The sequence below is a fragment of the Bos indicus genome, chromosome 9 (assembly GCF_029378745.1).
Source record: "Bos indicus isolate NIAB-ARS_2022 breed Sahiwal x Tharparkar chromosome 9, NIAB-ARS_B.indTharparkar_mat_pri_1.0, whole genome shotgun sequence".
NCBI classification, from domain to species: Eukaryota; Metazoa; Chordata; class Mammalia; order Artiodactyla; family Bovidae; genus Bos; species Bos indicus.
This window is the reverse complement of record NC_091768.1, coordinates 87254253-87277394: the sequence shown is the minus strand read 5'-3', so window position 1 is coordinate 87277394 and position 23142 is coordinate 87254253. Positions and strand designations below refer to the sequence as shown.

Sequence of the window (23142 nt, the reverse complement as noted above, 5' to 3'; positions counted from 1 at the left end):
TGCACCAGGGCTGGGGTGCCTTATGTAGGGCCAAAACCTCCTGCTCCTTAGATGGAATGCTCCAGTTTGTGATGACCCTTCCATTTCAGAGTACCTGGCCAAAGGGTCCCAACTAGATCCCTTCTTTTCTGTTCCTGCCCTTCTCACTGTGGTTCTTTCTCTATGCTGGTTGTAGAGGGGATGTTCTGCTGGTTTCAGGTCATTTTCTCGGAAAGAGAGCTGTTTTGTATGTGGTTGTAGTTTTGGTGTGTTCATGGGAGAGTGGAGCTCAGGGCGTCCTACTTGGCCATCTTGATTTTGCCTTTGTGTGATCAATGATCTGTCATGTTAGTATTGTAATTGTTTTGGGTGCCAAGAACCATGGGCACATTGCCATCCGATATGTGTGTGTGTCCTGACTGCTCTGTTGACCTGTCCATCTCTCTCCTGAGACTCCTGAGTCCCTGAGACACAGCAATATCAAAATTATGCCATTGACAGGAAGAATCACACATCTCTCACTTTAAATCCAAAGATAGAAATGGTTAAGCTTTTCAAGAAGGCACATCAAAGCCACGATGGGCCAATAACTAGGCCTCTTGCCCCAAATAGTTAGTCAAGTTGTGAACGCAAAGCAAAGGAAATCAAAAGTGCTCCTCCAGTGAACTCACGAATGAGAAGAAAGCAAAACAACCTTACTGCTGATATGGAGAATGTTTCAGTGGTCTGGGTGAGAGATCACAAGAGCCACAACACTGCCTTAGGCCAAAGCCTAATCCAGAGCAAGGCCCTAGGCTTCAATTCTATGAAGGCTGAAAGAGGTGAGGAAGCTGCAGAAAAAAGTTGAAAGCCGGTAGAGGTGGTTCGGAGAAGGCAATGGCACCCACTCCAGTACTCTTGCCTGGAAAATCCCATGCACGGAGGAGCCTGGTGGGCTGCCGTCCCTGGGGTCACACAGAGTTGGACACGACTGAAGCGACTTAGCAGCAGCAGCAGTAGCAGCAGAGGTGGTTCATGAGGTTTAAGGAAAGAAGCCATCTTCCTAACATAGAGTGCAGAGTGGAAGACCGAGGGTTGATGCAGAAGCTGCAGTAATTTATCCAGAAGATCTAATAAAATAATCTATGTTGATAGCTATCCTAAATTAGAGCTTTCCAGTGTAGAGAAAAGAGTGTTCTATTGGAAGAAGATGCCCCGAGGACTTGCATAGCTAGCAAGAAGTCAGTTCCTGGCTTCAAAGACTCAAAGGATAGGCTGACTCTCTTGTTAGGGGCTAATGCAGCTGGTGACTTGAAGCTGAAGCTAAGCCTCATTTACCTTCTGAAAATCCTAGTGACTTTCAGAATTATGCTAAATCTGCTCTGCCTGTGCTCTGCAAATGGAACAACAAAGTCGAGATGACAGCATATCTGTTTACGACACTGATTACCAAAAATATTAAATCCACTGTTGAGACCTACTGCTCCCAAAAAAGGATTCCTTTCAAAATATCACTGCTCATTGAGAAAGCACCCAAGGGCCCTGACGGACAAGTAATGAGATTCATGTTGTTTTCACACCTGCAAACACAGCATCCATTCTGTAGCCCACGGATCAAGGAGTAGTCATGATGTTCAAGTCACATATTTAGGAAACAGTTTCAGTAAGGCTATAGCTGCCACAAATGGTGATTCCTCTGATGGATCTGGGCAAAGTCAACTGAAAACTTTCTAGAGCGAATTCATGAAACATTTGTGATTCATGAGAAGAGGTTGAAATAACAACATTAATAGAAATTTAAACGTTGATTTTAACCTTCTTAGATGACTTTGAGGGGTTCAAGATTTCACTGGAAGAAGTAGCTACAATGTGGTGGAAATAGCAAGAGAGCTAGAATTAGAAGTGGAGCCTAATGTGAACATGGGGCTGATTGTTGCACTCTAATGGAGAAGACTCTTGAGAGTCCCTTGGACTGCAAGGAGATCCAACCAGTCCATTCTGAAGGACATCAGCCCTGGGTGTTCTTTGGAAGGACTGATGCTAAAGCTGAAACTCCAGTACTTTTGTGAAGAGTTGACTCATTGGAAAAGACTCTGATGCTGGGAGGGATTGTGGGCAGGAGGAGAAGGGGATGACAGAGGATGAGATGGCTGGATGGCATCACCGACTTGATGGACATGAGTTTGGGTGAACTCTGGAAGTTGGTGATGGACAGGGAGGCCTGGTGTGCTGCGATTCATGGGGTCACAAAGAGTCAGACACGACTGAGTGACTGAACTGAACTGAATGATAAAATTGGAATAAATGAGAGTTGACTCTAATGGATGAGCAAAAAAAGTGGTTTCTTGATATACAATCTACTCCTGGTGACGATTCTGTGAAGACTGTTGAAATGACAACAAAGGACTTAGAATATTAAGTTTAGAATAAATTTAGTTGCAAAGGCAGCAGGAGGGTTTGAGAGGATTAACTCCAATTTTGAAAGTTCTACTGTGGGTAAAACGCCGTCAAAGAGCATTCATGCGAAGAGAAATCTTCTGTGAAAGGAAGAGTCAAACAATGTGGCAAACTTCATTGTCTTATTTTCAGAAATTGTGCTACCCACCGCAACCCTCAGCAACCACCACCCTAATCAGTCAGCAGCCACAGACCTTGAGACAAGACCCTCCACCAGCAAAAAGATGATGACTCCCTGGAGGCTCAGATGATGCTCAACATATTTTAATTTAGAAACAAAGTGTTGTGTATTAAGGTCTGTACATTATTTATTTGCACATAAAGCTATTGCACCCTTAACAGAATTCCATGTCAACATAACACTATATTGCAGTGGAAATGAAAAAGTTTGTGTGATTCCCTTTATTGTGAAATTCACTTTATCGCCCTGGTCTGGAACCCAGCCTGCAATGTCTCTGAGGTCTGCCTGTATTTACATGGCTTTTAGTCCACGTTTTCCAGCCTAGAACTAACACTGGGATGGCTGCATGGTAGGGTGAACATATGACCTAGTGTTGGGATATGGTGAAATATACATTTAAAAATCCAGAGAATTTAAAGATCACTCCACAACTGGACTGCATGTTTGTTTAGGAGTGATCTTTAAATTCTCTGTTTCCACAAGAAATAAAGCGTTATCATTGGTTTTATTTAGTCTCATAATGTGGAGGAATGGTGAAATACCATGACTTTTCTCCTGGATTAGAAAACAGGCACGAAGTACTTAACTCTTTTGCAATATTAATTTAAGGATCAGTATAAAGGGAGGACCTGGTAGGCTGCAGTCCATGGGGTCGCTAGGAGTCGGACACAACTTCGTGACTTCACTTTCACTTTTCACTTTCACGCATTGGAGAAGGAAGGGCAACCCACTCCAGTGTTCTTGCCTGGAGAATCCCAGGGACGGGGGAGCCTGGTGGGCTGCTGTCTATGGGGTCGCAGAGAGTCAGACATGACTGAGGCGACTTAGAAGCAGCAGCAGCAGCAGCAGCATAAAGGGTTCCCAGGTGGCGCTAGTGGTAAAGAATTGGCCCACCAACGCATGAGACACAGGAGACAAGGATTCCATCCCTGGGTCAGGAAGATCCCCTAGAGATGGAAATAAGGACCCACTCCAGTATTCTTGCTGTGAAATCTGATGGACAGAGGAGCCTGGTGGGCTACAGTCCATGGGGTCACAAAGAATCAAACATGACTCAGTGCCAATAGAGTAATAAATTATGAAGGGAATCAGTCAACGTAAAATTTTGTTCCATTGAAAATACACTGAAGTTGTTTCTCTGGACATAGAAAAAAATCCCTGAGTCCTGTAGTAACAGATGTATTTTTCCAGCAATATCATCATTTGTAAGAATAAGGTCACAATGCAGGGAAAAGTCTAATTTTCCAAAAATTAGAAGAAGACTGAAAGAGTTCTGTTTGTGGAGATCTCTTGTTCAAGTAGTTGAAAGTTTCAGTTCAGGGATTCCGTCACTCAGCACCAAGAGAAACTACGTTTGAAAAAAATAAAGATGTTGAGGAGGATGCTCATCAGATTTGACAAGAGACTCGAGATGGTGCAGCCACTGTGTCATCATAACTGGTAGACAGACTTGAGACTCCTAAGGTCTGATCTCTTGGCTCTAAAGTGAACGCAGGAGAACAAAAGCAGCCAAGCAAACATTGAGTCCTGAGGCCAACAGAGCACCTGTCAGGGGCTTCCTGGGAACACAGTCTCCTGCAGAAAAGAAAGAGGCCTTGGTCCAGGAAGCTGAGGAACTCCTGTCACTTTCCTGGGGCTGTCCCTCCCCAACCTCCCCTCCAGCCCCTCCCTCACTGAGGGGTTCCTATGTCCTCCACCCCCACCCCCACCCCAGGCCCAGCAGCTTCTAGACACCTCCTCCTTCCTTCCTACATCACAGAGTCACCACAGGCCCTGACACCCCCTGCTTAGGCTCAGGACTGGAGCCAGTGAGGAATCAACCTGTTCCCTTTACTCAGGTCCGGATCCTCCCCGAGGTGGGCCTAAAGGACTAGGGAGCATGTCCTCGGAGGAGGGGTGTTGCTTCCTGACAGCCTTGGGGGGCTGCAGGCAAACCTCCTTCCTTCGCTCCCCTCCAGCCTCTGAGCCAGCAGCACACACAGCTCTCAGGACCAGGGTCCCTGCTCCCCATCTCTTCCTGGTCCCTCCTAGCTGGGCGCCTCCACCCCAGCTCAGGCCCACCCATCCCCAGGCACCTCTGCACAAGGCAGGGCCTCTCAGTGATGGAGGCTCTGAGTCCCCAGGAGGCTGGTGACCTGCAGGCCACAGGCTGAGTCCGAACTGCTTCTGCTCCAGAAGCACAGCCCTGGCCTTACCTCTTTTCACAGTCTCTCCTGTGGGGCTCCTGCCTTGCCTGCTTGACCCAAGCCACTTCCTGTGAGAACAGGCCTTTGGAGTTGGGTCTGCAAAGGCCTTCCTGCCCCTTCCTCCTGGGATGAGAGCCTGGCCCCTCTCGTCTTGGCCCCTGGGTGGGTCCCCTCCCCACTGACACATCATGTGGAGCCCCCATGCTGCTCTCAGCCCCCGTGAGTCCTGCCCTCGCCCTGAGTGCCTGCTGTTCTCACACCACCTACCGGGGCCCTGCCAGCCAGCAGTCTGTGCTCACTCAGGGGACTTGGCTGAACCCTTTAAGCATCAATAGGCCCTCAGCCTTCCTGTGCCCCAGCCACCCCTCACTTCCCATTGTCATCTGACAGTGAGGAGCTATCAGAACTGAGGCCTGAGCTTGTCTGAGTTCTTGCTTCAGGTTATATGAGGTCTCACTCACCTGGCTCATTTCCAGGATGAGGAGGTTCAGTGAAGGGCAGGGGTTGCATGGGATTCCCAAATCCAGGAGGAAGGGGTGGGAAGGTGTTTGCAGACCCTACTCCAAAGGCTCTAATATGCAGTGGCATATTAGAAGTGGGTCAAGCAGGCAAGCAGGAGCCCCACAGTAGAGACTGTGGGAAGGGGATAGGCCAGGCCTGTACTCCTGGAGCAGCAACAGTTGTGACTCAGCCTGTGGGATTCCCTTCCCTGTCCTCACACTAGGCCCTGTGCCCCCGCCTTCCCTCTGGATTCTGCCCTCAGTACCTCTTCTTGTAAAGGATCCAGGCTACGATGCCCATTATGACAAAACTGACGAGAACCCCAGGGGCGATCCAGGTGACGTGACTGATGGGTGGGGCCGTGGGCTGCACTGTAGGTGGGACTGTGGTCGGTGATGCTGCAAGGAGAGTAAGAGTGAAGCCCTTGTCCAGACCCCAAACTTGGCAAATGCCTCCTCGCTCCCCTGACTCAGGTACTCCTATTATGCAGAAGTTTACACCCATCACATGGAGGCCCCTGAGACAGATCCCCAGGCAAGATGGAGGGAAGAGAGGAGTCCACTCCTCATGGGGCTCTGACAGCTAATGGGGGAGCAGGGTTTCCAACACAGCCACTCAGTCCTGCTGTGACATCAGAGATGGTGACCTGAGGATGGAATCCTCAGGAGCTGACAGCAGAGGTGGTATTGACAGATTTCCAGAAGAAGGATTGGTGACATTTGAAAGAAAATTCTGGAAAGAGGGTACAGTGAAAAATAAATCCCAGAAATCAAAAAGATGTCTACAGGTTTGGGATCAGCAAAAATCCATGTTCAGTTGTCCAAAGGCCTGTGCTGTGAGGAGAGCTGTCAGGAGGTAGAAGAAGAAGGAGAATGACAGAGCATCCCGGATCATTGCTCTCCCAGGAACAACTCACCTCTTACGGATCACTTCCTCAAACACACACAGAGACACAAACACACACAGAGGGGTGGGTCCATGTCACCATGAGAGGAGTATCACTTTCTCTTCCTCTTCTCACTTACCCATGGTCTTCAATATTTCCTTCCATCGCACCATGAAATCCTGAGGCCAACCCCGACAGTCTCCCATGGAGACCTTCAAGAAGTCGGTCACAGCTCTGTCATTCTCCCACTTCTCTTTCATCCATCTGCCTCCAGGGTGATCCACTCTCCAGTGTCCATTCTCCGAATCAAAGTGGAGGATCATTACTCCATTCAAGCCAAACTGCCAAGATCCACTGACGTGTCTGTCATCCTCACAGCGACATGTCATCCTGGCCTGCAGGGTGCGAGGATCTGCCCCCACCATGGGAAAGAAAGAGCTCAGCCTCTGGGCTTGATAGATTCTTTGCCCCACCTGGGTCCACCTCCCTTGGCCCAGCTAATGTGGCCCTGTGCTCTCCCCAGAGGCCACTCCTTCCACTGGACTACTAGGGAAGGACCAGTATTCAATTATATTTTTTACTTATAAACAGTGAATGTAGCTAAGCCCCTAATCTGGCCCTCCTGTACTTGGACTTTCTAACTCACCTCTGGGCATGTGTTTCTCCAGTGTAAAGTCATGCATGTGGTCCTTGATCCAGTCCCTGATGTCTCTCAGTGTTTCGATCTGTGTTTCCCAGGCCTTTATGGTTTTCACTTCTTCTCCCAATACACTTGGGATTATGATCTTTGCATGACCACAGTCATAGGAGAGAAAAACCTTTCCGTCCACCTGGCTTTGAATCTCACACCACGGATGTCCAGGTCTGGGCTGAGGATCGACGGTGAAGTCAAAGGAAAGAGAGTGAGCATCTGTGAAAGCAAACCGCAGTGAGGGTGAGGTTGGAAGAAGACTCACCCCAGTTCTGTGAGAGCACAGTAGGACTGCAGGTCTAGGCTGACAGAGCAGGATGGCCCGGCCTGCCCTCCCCAGCCCCTCATCCGGTACGACTGAGGAAGACGAAAAGCCTCAGTCAGGCAAGAAACACCACAACCCTGGATATGCCCCATTTCCACTCTGCTCACAAGCTCCGCACGTGGCACTAACCGACACATGCTTTTCCCAGGGATGGGCCAGGCTGGTTCAGAAGGAAAGGCCTAAACCCAGAGGACTGTCAGCTTCTCTCTGAGTGTCCTGTGAGAGATGCAGAGGGTGAGGGGGCTGTTCCTGAGGAAGCGGATCACAGTCAGTGAGGCTGGGGTTGGGAAGGATGAGCTCAGAACCCAGAGCTGGGGAAGGGAGAGTTTATAATCACGGGTCACTGGGCTTAGCAAGGCTGGGGAGACATGGTAATCTCCCACTAGGACAGGTCTTGGAATCCTGGAGAAAGGCCTGGCCCATCGGGCATGAAAGAGAAAGTCCAGAACTTCCGAGGCAGGTGGTAGAGGAGGCGATCCAAGGCTCAGAGAAGTGAATCTGCCAGGGTGGACTCGGTGTGAAAGGGCAGGAGAGTGTGCAATCCACCCGCTCCATGGGAAAGCCTGATGGACTCCATGGAGCCTGAGAGGAAGGCGTGGATGAGAAGCATCTCCAACAGCTCAAGGTTCACTTTTGCAGAAGGTCAGGGATGGTGGTAGGAGACCGTGCTCCTGTGGGCTTCTACCAGGAACAGGGATGGAAGTTGTAGAAAAATCAGATTCCAAGTAGGGGTGCTCTAGGGCCGCAGAAAAGTAGGTGCAGTGGTCAAAGTGATTAGGGAGTCTCAATGCCAGCCAGGGCCTGACTGCAGAGAATATGATACTGGCTCATAGAACAGGGCGATCCTAAAGGCAAACAGATAGGCAGGAACCTAGATACAAACTGTACCATTGAAAGAAATAAAGAGAGACAGAACACAAGGCGATATGATCAGGAAGCCAAAGGCAGCCATTCCTACCAAACACCTGATCCAGGCCCATTTTCCGGATCTGAGCCACTTCTCAGAAGGTGTCACCAGAGAAAGAAGCCATGTTCTAAAGAGGAGGGTCCTTTCATCACCACATCTAGTGCAAAAGTCCTTCCATTCTTTCCCAAAGAGCCACACGGTTATTTACTGGGGTAAGTGAACCTGCAGAAGCAGAAACTACTCTCACATTCACATTGCACCTAGTGTGTTTCTAATATCAGGCACAGGAATCGTAGCATCATCATGGTCCCCTAATTGTTGAAGCCATGCTTGGAGTACCAGGCCATCAGTGGACAGCAGTCCCAGGTTCTGCTTACAGTGGTTATCACTGGGTCCACAGACCACACAGCGGTCATTTCACATGCCCTGGCCTTGTGATAGGCATGGAGACCTGAGTAGCTAGTAGATTATCATGGGGTGATGACTACTGTAGTAGTCAATTCCAGATTCAAACTTCAGACCCTACTTCCCCATCCCCAATAGTATGTGTGTACAACATCCTGGAGGAAATACAGAGACAGGTACCAATCTACAACCTCTCGAGGGCTGCAGGGGTGTGGTCCCTATCCTATCTCCATTTAATACCACTGTGGCCTTAGGTTTCCTGTAATGGTACAGAAGAAATTCTTGAGGCTTTGCGGACCCTAGGTCTCTGCTGCAACCTGCTGTCCCAGCACAAAAGCAGTCACAATAGGTGAACGATGGGCATGGCTGGAGCTGCTTCTTGGGCAGATGACCCAGCAGAACCGGTGACATCAGAGGTATCTGTGGCCAGAAAGGTGCTACGTGCCATTTTCTATGTGAAGGCTCACAACACAGATCCCGAGTGTTCTGAAGCTAGGCCATGCCACTTGCAGTGGGGAAAGTCACACCATTTAAACGTGGCTCCTGGTGTGGTCCTGGGGCCTGGCAGAGATGAGGCCTCTGGTCAGGGACTGGGGTTGCCCATCGTGATGTGTGCTCATCAACCCCTAGTCATTAGTTCAGCTAGGCCAGCCGTCATAGGACAGAAGTGGTTATGTGTTTTGGCATAAGCAGGGCCACAAGGAACAAACAAGACCCACATCTCTGGCCTAGATGTGAGCCCAGAGTTGTTATATGGCCACTATCCTCTGCTCACACCTGTGGATTCCTGTATGGCACTTTGGACCAAGGTAGCTACTCTGTAATAAAGAAGCGGGGAGCATTAGCCCATAACTGCTGGATGGTTTTTATTTACCTAATAAAAAGTACTGCATGTTGAAGACAAATCATTCTCAACACTAGTGAAAGAAAGCAAAACTTTAAAGGTGAATCAACTACATTACCTTGTAGAAGTTAAGAAAATAAAAAGCAGTTGGTAGTAAGATTGTTAGTTCAAATATGTGTTTAAACAATTTTTAAAACTATTTTGTAAAAATATACCTATACCTCAAAAGCTGCTGCTAAGTCGCTTCAGTCGTGTCCGACTCTGTGCGACCCCATAGACGGCAGCCCATCAGGCTCCACCATCCCTGGGATTCTCCAGGTAAGAACACTGGAGTGGATTGCCATTTCCTTCTTCAATGCATGAACGTGAAAAGTGAAAGTGAACTCGCTCAGTCGTGTCCGACTCTTAGTGACCCCATGGACTTCAGCCTACCAGGCTCCTCCATCCATGGGATTTTCCAGGCTGCTGAAGGGAAGTAGGTAATTTCTCTACTATTCTCTGGTCCTTTCTTACTACTGCTGAAGGGAAGTAGGCCACTTCTCTACTGTTCTCAGCCATGAAGGATCAGCAGACCCCTTCTGAATTGCTCTCTAGTCCCTTCTTACTCCTGCTGAAGGGAAGTAGGCCCATTCCCTGCTGCACTCGGCCCTTGAAGACCAGCAGGTCCCTTCTCTGCTGCTCTCTGGTCCCTGTTTACTACTGCTGAAGGGAAGGAGGTCCCTTCCCTGAGACTCTCTGGTCCCTTCTTACTACTGCAAAAGGGAAGTAGGTCCCTTCCATACTCCTCTCGGCTCTTGAAGGACCAGCAGGTCCCTCCCTACTGCTCTCTGGTCCCTCCTTACTACTGCTGAGGGGAGTAGCCCCCTTACATACTGTTCTTGGCAAAAGAAGGAGTGGCAGGTCCTCCCTTATGACTCTCTGGTCTCTTCTTACTGGGGCTAAAGGGAAGTAGGTAATTTCCCTACTGTTCTCTGGTCCTTTCTTACTACTGCTGAAGGGAAGTAGGTCCCTTCCCTGCTGCTCTCTGGTCCCTGTTTACTCCTGCTGAAGGGAAGGAGATGCCTTCCCTGAGACTCTCTGGTCCCTTCTTACTACTGCTGAAGGGAAGTAGGCCCCTTCCCTACTGCACTCGGCCCTTGAAGGACCAGCAGGTTCCCTTCCCTATTGCTCTCTGGTCCCTTCTTACTGCTGCTGAGGGAAGTAGGCCACTTCCCTACTCACTCGGCCCTTGAAGGACCAGCAGGTTCCCTTCCCTATTGCTCTCTGGTCCCTTCTTACTACTGCTGAGGGAAGTAGGCCACTTCCCTACTGTTCTCAGCCATGAAGGACCAGCAGGTCCCTTCCCTATTGCTCTCTGGTCCCTTCTTACTACTGCTGAGGGAAGTAGGTCACTTCTCTACTATTCTCAGCCATGAAGGATCAGCAGGTCCCTTAAGAACTGCTCTCTGGTCCCTCCTTACTACTGCTGAGGGGAGTAGCCCCCTTACATACTGTTCTTGGCAAAAGAAGGAGTGGCAGGTCCTTCCTTATGACTCTTTGGTCTCTTCTTACTGGGGCTAAAGGGAAGTAGGTAATTTCCTTACTGTTCTCTGGTCCTTTCTTACTACTGCTGAAGGGAAGTAGGTCCCTTCCCTGCTGCTCTCTGGTCCCTGTTTACTCCTGCTGAAGGGAAGTAGATCCCTTCCCTGAGACTCTCTGGTCCCTTCTTACTACTGCTGAAGGGAAGTAGGCCCCTTCCCTACTGCACTCGGCCCTTGAAGGACCAGCAGGTTCCCTTCCCTATTGCTCTCTGGTTCCTTCTTACTACTGCTGAGGGAAGTAGGCCACTTCCCTACTTCACTCGGCCCTTGAAGGACCAGCAGGTTCCCTTCCCTATTGCTCTCTGGTTCCTTCTTACTACTGCTGAGGGAAGTAGGCCACTTCCCTACTTCACTCGGCCCTTGAAGGACCAGCAGGTTCCCTTCCCTATTGCTCTCTGGTCCCTTCTTACTACTGCTGAGGGAAGTAGGCCACTTCCCTACTGTTCTCAGCCATGAAGGATCAGCAGGTCCCTTCTGAACTGCTCTCTGGTCCCTCCTTACTACTGCTGAAGGGAAGTAGGTCCCTTCCCTGCTGCTCTCTGGTCCCTGTTTACTCCTGCTGAAGGGAAGGAGATCCCTTCCCTGACACTCTCTGGTCCCTTCTTACTACTGCTGAGGGAAGTAGGCCACTTCCCTACTTCACTCAGCCCTTGAAGGACCAGCAGGTTCCCTTCCCTATTGCTCTCTGGTCCCTTCTTACTACTGCTGAGGGAAGTAGGCCACTTCCCTACTTCACTCGGCCCTTGAAGGACCAGCAGTTTCCCTTCCGTATTGCTCTCTGGTCCCTTCTTACTACTGCTGAGGGAAGTAGGCCACTTCTCTACTGTTCTCAGCCATGAAGGAGCAGCAGGTCCCTTCTGAACTGCTCTCTGGTCCCTCCTTACTACTGCTGAGGGGAGTAGCCCCCTTACATACTGTTCTTGGCAAAAGAAGGAGTGGCAGGTCCTTCCTTATGACTCTTTGGTCCCTGCTTACTGGGGCTAAAGGGAAGTAGGTAATTTCCCTACTGTTCTCTGGTCCTTTCGTACTCCTGCTGAAGGGAAGTAGGCCCATTCCCTGCTGCACTCGGCCCTTGAAGACCAGCAGGTCCCTTCTCTGCTGCTCTCTGGTCCCTCCTTACTATTGCTGAGGGAAGTAGGTCCCTTCCCTGAGCCTCTCTGGTCCCTTCTTACTACTGCAAAAGGGAAGTAGGCCCCTTCCCTACACCTCTCGGCCCTTGAAGGACCAGCAGGTTCCCTTCCTTATAGCTCTCTGGTTCCTTCTTACTACTGCTGAGGGAAGTAGGCCCCTTTCCTGCTGCTCTCGGCCCTTGAAGGACCAGCAGGTCCCTTCCCTATTGCTCTCTGGTCCCTTCTTACTACTGCTGAGGGGAGTAGCCCCCTTACATACTGTTCTTGGCAAAAGAAGGAGTGGCAGGTCCTTCCTTATGACTCTCTGGTCTCTTCTTACTGGGGCTAAAGGGAAGTAGGTTATTTCCCTACTGTTCTCTGGTCCTTTCTTACTACTGCAAAAGGGAAGTAGGCCTCTTCCATACTCCTCTCGGCCCTTGAAAGACCAGCAGGTCCCTTCCCACTGCTCTCTGGTCCCGTCTTACTACTTAGGGAAGTAGGTCCCTTCCCTACAGCTCTCTGGGACATTCTTACTACTGCTGAAGGGAAGGAGGTCCCTTCCCTACTGCTCTCTGGTCCCTTCTTACTACTGCTGAAGGAATAGGTCCCTTCTCTACTGCTCTAGGCCCTTGAAGGACCAGCGCTCTTTATCATGGATCAGTTAACACCAGCAGGGTGGCCGGGGTAGGAGCTATTCACCTTTCAAGGGCTCAGGCCAGGTGGGCAGCATCAGGTGGCCTGGCTTCTCCTGGGTGGTAGAGGCAGGCACTCACAGCAGGATGGATGTGCAGGGTGGTCTCCCTGGGATGGGGATCCGGCAGGCCGCCGCCAGTACCGCTTGGGTCCACTAGGCTGCCTGCCGCCCCAGCGCCCTTTGGCCCCAGAACTCCCACGCACTGTATCAGTGTTTGGGCTTGAGCTGTCCTGTCCTGGCAAAGTAGATTCCGAAGTTACGACACTAAATGCACCTCAACTTGACAGTAACTTCAAAAAGCTTCACATCTTAGAGTTGAAACAAAGGAAAAGTTGCCATCCAGAAATCAAGGAAGGAAAACTTCAGCCTTGGACAAAACGACCAGCGGAGGAACCCATTTATGATCCTGTACATGCAGCTCCAGCCATGTCTACACGTGTGTTTTATATCAGCCTAGGGGTTTGCTGTCCAGGTATATTTCTTGTAGTACTAGTATTAGCTGTTTTGCATGTTCATAGTGTGAAAAGGATTGAACTGGGAGATAGCATCAGCACCAGCAGTAGTTCCCAAGGGCTGTCTCAGTCCCAGTCGTTCCCAGATGTCTCGGTATGTGAGAGGCAACACACCCAACAATACAACTCCCATCTCCAGTTATCTGACCTTGTGGCTAGAGGAGTACGACTTGAGAAGTGTCGCTCTTTTGGAGGCCAGAGCTTAGGTGAATGATATCAAAATATCTATCCAGGGAGAGGAACTCAAAAGATATACACAGAAGGTACCTTTTGGTGTAGTATCCATGGGGTTTATGTAGATGAAAAAGATCCAGATAAAGAGCAACAAGCATTTGTAAAAACAGTTAGAGTTCGAGCTTGTGAAATTCAGCTGATAGCGATGCTCCCTGAAAGCTGAGAGCTATGAGATCTTCATCACAGAAATCTTCCTATTAGCCACGTGTGAACAGAAGAAGTGGAAAAGCCCATGGTGGACTGCCTTACATTAACTGGGGGTATCTTAAATTGTTTTTACGACAGTGCAAATATGTAGAGACCAATAGTCTGCAGGCAACTTCTCAACAAAACCTAGTTCACATGGCTGCTCAGATTACCTGTGGAATGAGCTACCTGGTCAGAAGAGAAGTCTTCCACAAAGACCTGGCAGCTAGGATCACTGTCATTGATGACAACTTCAAGTTAAGAGCAAAGCCATTCCCTCTCCAGAGTCTTGTTCCCCATGGACTCTCACTGTCTGGGGAACAACAAAAACACGGGATCGATGGATGGCTTTTGAAAGTCTGGTTAAAAATGAGTTCTCCATCCTTCCCTGGTGATCCAGTGGCTAAGACTCCACACTCCCAATGCAGGGGCGTGGGTTTGATCCCTGGTCGGGGAACTGGATCCTGCATGCCACAACTAAGAAGTCAGCATGCTGCTACTAAAAGAGCCCACGTGTTTATGACTCTGGCCAAATGCCCTAAGTGGACATCTACCCATTTGATGTGGCCCAGTACCTGAAAGAGGGTTACCAAATAGCCCAGATTATCAACTGTCCTGATGAACTATTTGCTGTATTGGCTTGTGCTGGGCCTTCGATCCAGAGGAGAGGTGGAGTTCCAGCAGCTGGCCCGGTGTCTCACAGAGCTGCATGAAGCCCTGGGGGCCTGTGTCTGACTCTCCTCTCACAGTCCCCCAGCATCAGGAGGAAGGTGCCTGTCGAGGCCCACTTGGAGCCAGCTAGTCACATACATCACCCAGCATCACAGAAGCACGTTTGTCTTCCAGAACACGTGCCTTAGGAATGCTTTAGCATCTGAACTTTCGAAGACAGATTTAATGATGTGGAATACTTTCTCAATATCACTTTTATTAGCTTGAACTGAAAATGTTTATGTAAATTTTACACATAGTTGCCTTTGAGGTCAGAGAAGGCAATGGCACCCCACTCCAGTACTCTTGCCTGGAAAATCCCATGGATATATATTATATGATATATATACATGCACATGTATATACATACATACATACCCTGCATATAAGTTAAATAAGCAGGGTGACAATTTACAGCCTTGACAGACTCCTTTTCCTATTTGGAACCAGTCTGTTGTTCCATGTCCAGTTCTAACTGTTGCTTCCTGACCTGCCTACAGGTTTCTCAAGAGGCAGGTCAGGTGGTCTGGTATTCCCATCTCTTTCAGAATTTTCCACAGTTGATTGTGATCCACACAGTCAAAGGCTTTGGCATAGTCAATAAAGCAGAAATAGATGTTTTTCTGAAACTCTCTTGCTTTTAGGATGATGCAGCGGATGTTGGCAATTTGATCTCTGGTTCCTCTGCCTTTTCTAAAACCAGCTTGATCATGTGGAAATTCAAGGTTCAGTATTGCTGGAGCCTGGCGCAGGAGAGCGGCGGCTGCGCGGCGGCTGCGAAGGCGCAGAAGGGCAGATCATGGGCTTGTGGTTTTCAGGGCGGCTCTGGGTCCCTTCCCCGGGCTCCAGGACTCCCACTTCCCAGGGCCGGGCTGAGCCCTGGCGGGCCTCAACAGCATTTCCTGTACGTTCTGGCCCCGTTTTCTCCCAAAGTCCCCGCATTACTGCTTCACCAAGGCACCCCTGTTCTCGCCCGGAGAGCCCGCAAGTAGCCCGGGGGAGCCACCGAGGTGTAAAGGACCCAGGGGAGGGAAAAGAAGAGAGGGCGGCGGCACCACCCCTTAAGAAGTTTCGCGAACCCGCGCGCACCCAACTTCCCCGCGCCGCGCCCCCGCCCCGCGCAGGTTCATCCCGGAACTCACCGCCGGGCGTCCCGCTGAACCAGACAATGAGAAGCAAGTCCAGGAAGCCAAGACGCGTCTCAGGGCCACCTCTCTCTCCCTTTGCCATCTGGATCTCGATTTTGCAGGAGTGGAGGATGGCAGGTCAGAGGAGCGGATCCTTTCTGGGGCGCTGCGGGCGTTCCTCAGCCCGGGCGCCCCGCCCCAGGGCCAGGCCGGTGAAGTCATTAACCTGCGGTTTCCCCAGACTGCTAGCTCGCGACCAGGATGTTGCCACTTCCTCCTCTAACCACTTATTTTAGCGTTTCGTGGTCTGATAGCCAGAACATTCCTAGTTAGATCATTTTGTCATTTTGGTCTTCCTAATTAATAGAAATTGATCAGAGGTCGTCAGGGAAGAATTTCTGGCAAGAAGGTCATGGAGGGGCGAGCTCAGGGCTTCCTGCTTCCCTATCTTGAGCTTGCCTTGGATGATCACTGACCTCTTCATTGTATTGAGTTTCCTTAGGGTTTTCCATACCATCTTATGAAAACTTGAAGAAACTTTTCAGCCAACTCAGTTATTGTTTCCGGTGCCAGTTCAGGTGGCAAACTTAATTGATAAACGTCGTCTGTGTCCTGACCGTTCCACTGACCTGCCCTTCTCTCACCCTCTCCCTCTCCTCCAGCTTCCTGAGTCCCATAGACACAACAGTATTGAAATTAGGCCAGTTCATCACTCTGCAAGTTTGCTTCTGTCCCATTTGTTTATTTTTTCCTTCAAAATTTCAATGCCAATGCATTTTGAAGAGGATTCTGTGTAATTCTACAGGTTGTGTGCCCTCCTTTTTTTTTTTGTATAATTGTACAACTTTGGAAATTACATAAGTTATAATGATCCAGTATTATTTGTCATTCAAAAAAAAAAAAAAACTAACTTTCTCTTCCTCCCAGCAACCATCTAAGGGGAATTAAAGTTCCTGACAGAAGGCCCGTTCAAGATGGCTTCTACTCTGGTAGAAACAGAAAACAAAAAGATGAGGAAAAGCAATAAAGAAATGGGTCCTCATCAAACTTACATACTTTTGCACAGCAAAGGAAACCATAAAACAAAAAAGGCTAACTACAGACTGGGAGAAAAGACTTGCAAATGATGCAGCTGACAAGGGCTTAATTTCCAAAATATACGAAAAACTGTTACAACTCAGTAATAAAAACGGGGAACCCAATTAAAGAATGGACAGAAGATCTAAATAGACATTTCTCCAAAGAAGGCATACACATGGCCAATAGGCATGTGAAAAGATGCTCAATATCAATATTTATTATTTTTAATTAATTAAAAATTTTATTTTATATTGATTGGAGTATATAGTTGATTAAAAATGTGTGTTAGTTTCAGGTGTATAGCAAAGTGATTCAATTAAACATATACATGTATCTATTTTTTTACAAATTCTCTTCCCATTTATGTTATTATAGAATATTGAGCAGAGTTCCCTATGCCACACAGTAAGTACTTGTTGGTGATCTATTTTAAGTATGGTAGTGTGCATATGTCAATCCTAAACTCCCAGTTTCTCTCTCTCCATCACCTATCACCTCTGGATATATGCCCAGGAGTGGGATTGCTGTATCATATGGTAGCTCTGAACCTGCCTGCAATGCAGGAGACCTGGGTTTAATCCCTGGGTCAGGTCCTGACCCAGACAGTAGGAGCCATTTGGCTTTTTAACAAGTAGGATAGGCGTTTTATAAGGAGAGTGAGTAGGGCACAAGAGACCCTGATGCAGTAGCTTAGAGATGTTGGGTTTTAATCCCTGTTGATGTATTTGGGAAATAGGATATTGAGGTTGATTGGGAAACTTTGTTGGATCTTTTAGACAAATATAAATGGGAGTATGGTGGGAGTATCCCAGACTATAGGGTTTACAGATGAGGAGGGTAATGGGGGAGGTGAAGAAATAGTAGGTTCAAGAAGGAGTAGCCAGGCCAGGTCAGGAGAAAGATTTGGAACAGTGACGAAAGCCTAGAATTTGAAGAGTAGATCCCTTCCAAGGATTGGAGTGGGGCATTTTGGGAGTATGAGGAAAGAATGAGAGAAAGGGGTATTTTGAAGTGTGCAAGGCAGAGGCTTGGTAATCTGTGGTGTAGGCACTAAACCGTCAACCCCACGACAGAGATCTGAAAGACTAGTTTTTCTGGAATAAGCAGGTGTGGCAGAACAGGTGGCCCCTGTGTTGATAAGAAAAGAGATGGGCTTCCCTGCCACTGTGAGATACCCTGGACTCCGTAAAGGTGATGAGAGTTGGGGCCTGGGGCTCTGGGCACCTTCAGTCTTCATCAGCCGGTCCAAGGAGCCTGGGCAGAGCTGGGTCTGAGGACTCCTGCTCGGGACTGGGAGGAGATGTCCGGATCCCTAGAGAGGATTAGGGCAGTCCACCTTCCAATGTCCCTTTATGCCACAATTAGAACATGGACCCGGAGGGGACCTGGGCTTTGGGCATGAGCGGGCCCAGTGCCCTTCTTTACTGCACTTGTAACAGGGCCTAGATGATTTCTTTTCTCTGTCAGAGGATTAAGGTTTGGAGCTGTGTAGAGCAGAGGTTCAGAGATGATATTTAGCCTAATCTCTTTGAGCGTTTACTAGTTTTGCCTGTTCTTCCCATTTATTGAAAAATTTTAAAGCCAAATTTAAAAGATCTCGTTGAGAGGTTTGCGGGCCTTCCTCTCTGCCTTTTTTTAGCTTTTTTTGAATGTCTGGGGACGATTGGGAATCAAATGGGTATTCAGGACAATAGTACCTTCTTTTGAAGTTGGATCTAATTTTGTATATTTTTGTGGGGACAGAATTCTAGCTAGGTTAACAGAACAATGCCTTCTGTTAACCTAGCTAGAATTTGTGCTGCATTTTCATCTGGTCTTTGAGTTATTTCTCTGAGTGTATCAAAGTTAACAGCCTTATGTCCTGCTTTTTGGAGGGCTGTAGTAAGGCAAGTCACCATGTGATTATGGGCTATTTACCCCAGATGCCCTGCCTGGTAGGCCCAGTCAGGGTTGTCCCTGGGAATGGCAGCTAGGTCTACAGGTTTAGTACCATCAGTTTGATGTATTTCATGGCATGAGCCTGAGAAGCTTGACAGACTTGTTCTTCCTCTTCTGGGAGGAGGGTAGAAGACAGTCTAGTGTAAATATCATGCCAGGTCAAGTCATAAGACTGGGTGAAGTATTTAAATTATTTTAAATAAAAGTGTCCCTTGAGAGTCCCTTGGACAGCAAGGAGATCTAACCGGTCCATCCTAAAGGAAATCAATCCTGAACATTCACTGGAAGGACTGACGCTGAAGCTGAAACTCCAATACTTTGGCCACCTAAACAGAAGAACTGACTCATTGGAAAAGACCTTGATGTTGGGAAAGATTGAAGGCAGGAGGAGAAGGGGATGCCAGAGGATGAGATGGTTGGATAGCATCACTGACTCGATGGACATGCATCTGAGTAAGCTCCAGGAGTTGGTGATGGACAGGGAAGCCCAGCGTGCTGCAGTCCGTGGGGTCTCAAAGAGTCAGACATGACTGAGCAACTAAACTGAACTGAAACAAGTGCCAGGGTCAGAGGAAAAAGAGCCAAGACGTTTCTTGATTTGAGATAAATCAGAGAGGGAGAATGAGATGTGTACCCGAACACTGCCTTCTGTACCAGCCACCTCTACTAAGGGAAGGAGGGGAGCAGGAGGGATTCAGGGTCCTGTTTCTTTAAGGCCCTTTGCAGCCAGGTGTGAGGAGGGGATTTAGGGAGGTCAGGATGGGACTTGAGACTCTGGTAGCAGGGATGGATCAAAGCCCCAGAGCCCCTTCCAAACAGGCCTGGAGGGAGGGTGAGAAGTGGTGGCAGCCTGCACCTGAGAGCAAGAGGAGAGGGGGAACCTAAGGTGGAGGTTGGGGAACCGGGTCTGCTACGGTGGGATTAGAGGCGATTGGAGGTGCACTGTGGTCAGAAGGGTCAAAAGAAGAGGAGGAAAAATCCGAACAGGGATCAGGAGATATAGCATTGGGGGGAAGTGGCCCGGGATGGGCTAAAAGTATTTGAGAAGTAGAACAGGAAGTACAGAGAGAGGGCCAAGGGTGGAAAGCAAAGAAGGCCTGAACATAAGGAATCTCTGACCACTTGTCATCGCGGCGGCCTAAGTTATAGAGGTCCCGTAAAGTACTGGAATGGAGAGTTCCGTTTTCTGGCCATTGGAACCTAATATCCAGTCGAGACTGTGGCCAGGCAGTGTTAGAGTGATAAGTGAGCCATGTTGGCCTTATCTCTCCTTGAAAACCCAAGGTTTTTAGGTTTTGGAGAAGGCAGCCTAAAGGGGTAGATTTTGTAGGTTGGGACTGAGAATTTCCCATTATAGACAAATGCGGAGGGAGGGCAAACTAGGGCGAGAGAAAAATGAGGAGAAAGGCCTCACAGAAAAGGCGTACCCACTCTCACAGGCTTTTCAGACAGCCAGACAGCGGCAGGGTCTGCCTTGAAATCAGTTCACTTCAGTCACTGAGTCGTATCCGACTCTTTGCGACCCCATAGACTGCAGCACGCCAGGCCTCCCTGTCCATCACCAACTTCCAGAGTTTACTCAAACTCATGTCCATCAAATCCGTGATGCCATCCAACCACCTCCTCCTCTGTCATCCCCTTCTCCTCCTGCCTTTAATCTTTCCCAGCATCAGGGTATTTTCAAATGAGTCAGTTCTTCACATCAGATGGCCAAATGATTGGAGTTTCAGCTTCAGCATCAGTTCTTCCAATGAATATTCAGGATTGATTTCCTTTGGGATGGACCAGTTAGATCTCCTTGCTGTCCAAGGGACTCTCAAGAGTCTTCTCCAACACCACACGACGGTTCAAAAGCACCAATTGTTCGGTGCTCAGCTATTTTATTTTTTTGAAGTGGGCATCCCCTATTTCAAAGTGAGACCAGAGCCCAAGGGCTGAGGGGATCCTTTGCCTAGCTCTAGGGCTTCAAAAACCAGACCAGAGAAAGAGGATCCCAGAGAGCAGGAATTCACTCACCCCTGCAGCTGATGAAATTAGAGCCTGCGTGTGGATGTCAATCCAGGAAGGCAAGTGGAGAGTCCCATCCTGGGGACTCCCTTCGGTTTCTTAGCAAGGTCCAAGGGAGAGAACTACCAGAGGTGGGCTCAGGAGAGGATCCCACCTGGCCGCAGTGGGTCTTCCCTCCCATGTTTCAGCACCAGAAACGTAAGGCAAGCGCGATGAAAAAGAGAGTGAGCCAGGCATTCAAGCAGAGAAAGATTTATTATAGGAAGAAAGAAAGAAAGTGACTGGCTATAGAGAGAAACCAGTGCTCTCTTTTTACAGCCAACCCTTCTTATAATACCCTATCGATGGGAAATTGTGCCCTGGAGGAAGGGGGCCTCAGTTTATCTTTAGCCTGCAACTGGGGTCTTATGGTCATTTAGTCGAAGGGGTCTCACAGTCGGATGGTCACGTAGTCTTGAGAAACTGGCACCAGCAGGGAAAAACAGGATATCGCCTTAAGGAAGGTACAGTCTGCCCCCAGGGAAATGTGGCCACTGTGACTTCATCCCTTGTTTGTCAGGGCACCATAATGGGCCATATTTTAACAATACGCTATGAGCCCCTTGCGAACTGTAGCATGTGAAATGTTTTTCTAAGTTGGATCCCATCACAGAGGCCTATACATACATGTTCACACTTATTATGGGGGGCCTCCCTTTTTGACCTCCAAGAAGCCTTCCTGCACATGTGCACACAGGGAAGTCTTCCTTAACCTCAGGAGTGGGCACCTTATCTCTGCTTCAGCAGAGCTCAACTTTTGCCACTAACTTTGTCCTTGGAGTGAGAACAAAGCTTGAATTTTATTCCACCTGACAAATACCAGGTGTCCAGCCCAGAGGCCCACTGTTGCCTACCTCACCAGAACCCGGGTCGGTACCACTTCTGGGGACCCACCCCTAACAGCAGCACAGGACCTGGAAAGGCAGGAGGGGCTGCAGCTTCAGGCCTGGCCTCCCATCCCTGTGGCCTTAGGTGAAGCTGAGGCTCCTGCCACTGCCTTGTCTGTGGAGCACGGCTGCACGATGCCTTTTCTCTCTCCTGGAACTGGTCATCGTTCTGCAGAGCTGGGTCCCCTCAGCCAAGGAGGAGGGAACTCTGTCTTGGTGGAGGAAGAAGATGAGTCTTTCTCATCCTTCCCTCAATCTTCTGAGCCAGGTGCTTGGGGCTTTGCCTGTTTCTTTCTTCAGATGTGCGTGTGTCTGTCTGTCTGATTTCCAGGTGTGTTTAGAGGGGCCTGTAGGTTAGCCAGGAGGTACCAGGGAAGTTGTCCCCTCCCAGTGTTTGAGAGAGAGCCTGGCCCTCTGTCAACAGAAATAACCAAAAAACAATTTATAATAAGAATAAAAAAGAGTTCTATTGGAGCCAAACGAACAGCTAGCCCAGTAGCCAGCTTTCAGATTACTCTGAGAACATGCTCCAGAGAAGCAGGGGTTTTTTGCACAGTCTTATATCTTGTCAGAACAAAGAACATTAAAGAAGTGAGGCTTATATTTCTCCAATGATTCAAAAAAGAACAGACCAGCATGTACACATCCAGTCAGTACAGCCTTGGCCCCTGGGAAGGGCGTCTTACCATCAAAGAAGGACCAGCACTGGAATCCCAGGAGGAAGGGCATTTAATTCTTCATTTTTAGCATGGACATTCTTTACTTCTGGTCAGGGTGTCCTTTTCCTTAGTAATTAAAGCAGACGTACAAAGTATGTTTGATAGGCCACAACCAGGCTATCTTAACTAACATAAAATTCAAGTGAACTCATGTATAAGCCAGAATGGCTTCCTTATATCCCAATATGTGAAAATCTCTTTCATCACTACTCTGGAATCTTGCCTCTTAGACCCCAAGGTAGATCCTTCCTCGCACTGCGCCTCTCTCGGGATCTTCTGGAAAGCAGATCCTTGGTTTATAACTCCTCCCTCTAGTCTTCCTCTTCACTCTGCCTGTTGCTGTGTCCTACCTTCTTCCCCAGGAGGCCTCTGGCCACCCTGTGCCCTGTGTTCACTTACCATGTTTTCCAGGATGTTCCACCTCTTCACTATCCGCTGAACGTCCTGTGTGTCCAGACAGACTGTGAGCCTTTGGAGGATATGTGTGTTAGTAGCTCAGGCATGTCTGATTCTTTGCAACCCCACTGACTATAGCCCACCAGGGATTTTCCAGGTAAGAATACTGGCATGGATTGCCATTTCCTTCTCCAGGGGATCTTCCCAACACAGGGATCCAACTCATGCCTCCTACATTGCAGGCAGATTCCTTATTGCTGAGCCACCTGGGAAGCCCTGGTGGAGGACAGACTCTGTCTTGTACTGTCATAATTTGTCCCATACCCTACCTCACGCTCTGCTTATAGTAGCTGCTCCCCCAACGTCTGACCATGGGAATGCACCTGGCAACAGAGAACATGCTCTCAGTGATGTGCAGAATTTGCCAATTTTTCTGAACCTCAGAGAGTCAGAGGAGTTAGGGCTGAGGATTTGGGGGCTGAGACCGCTGGGACCCAGAATGGAGGCCCCTCCCACTGGTGGCCCAGCCCTTCAGAGGTTTCCTTGTGGTCCCAGGGTCACTGGGGACATAAAGCATCCTTT

The 23142-nt window shown here is 48.9% G+C and overlaps 1 long non-coding RNA gene and 2 pseudogenes across 1 annotated transcript in view; 1 reads left to right on the top strand and 2 right to left on the bottom strand.

The window, feature by feature from the left end:
* Positions 1 to 2658: 2658 nt before the first annotated feature.
* LOC109564043 (UL16-binding protein 3-like) lies at positions 2659 to 18770 on the bottom strand (annotated as a pseudogene).
* On the top strand, positions 13017 to 14477 carry LOC139184956 (tyrosine-protein kinase RYK-like; annotated as a pseudogene).
* Positions 18771 to 20252: 1482 nt separating the features above from the next.
* LOC139184970 (uncharacterized) overlaps positions 20253 to 23142 on the bottom strand; it is a 55249-nt gene continuing 52359 nt past the window's right edge. Inside the window, exons 2-3 of the long non-coding RNA XR_011568530.1 lie at positions 22564 to 22633; positions 20253 to 22230 (exon numbers count right to left, since the gene is read on the bottom strand). This is a non-coding gene — a long non-coding RNA (uncharacterized lncRNA). The remainder of the gene's footprint in view (positions 22231 to 22563; positions 22634 to 23142) is intronic.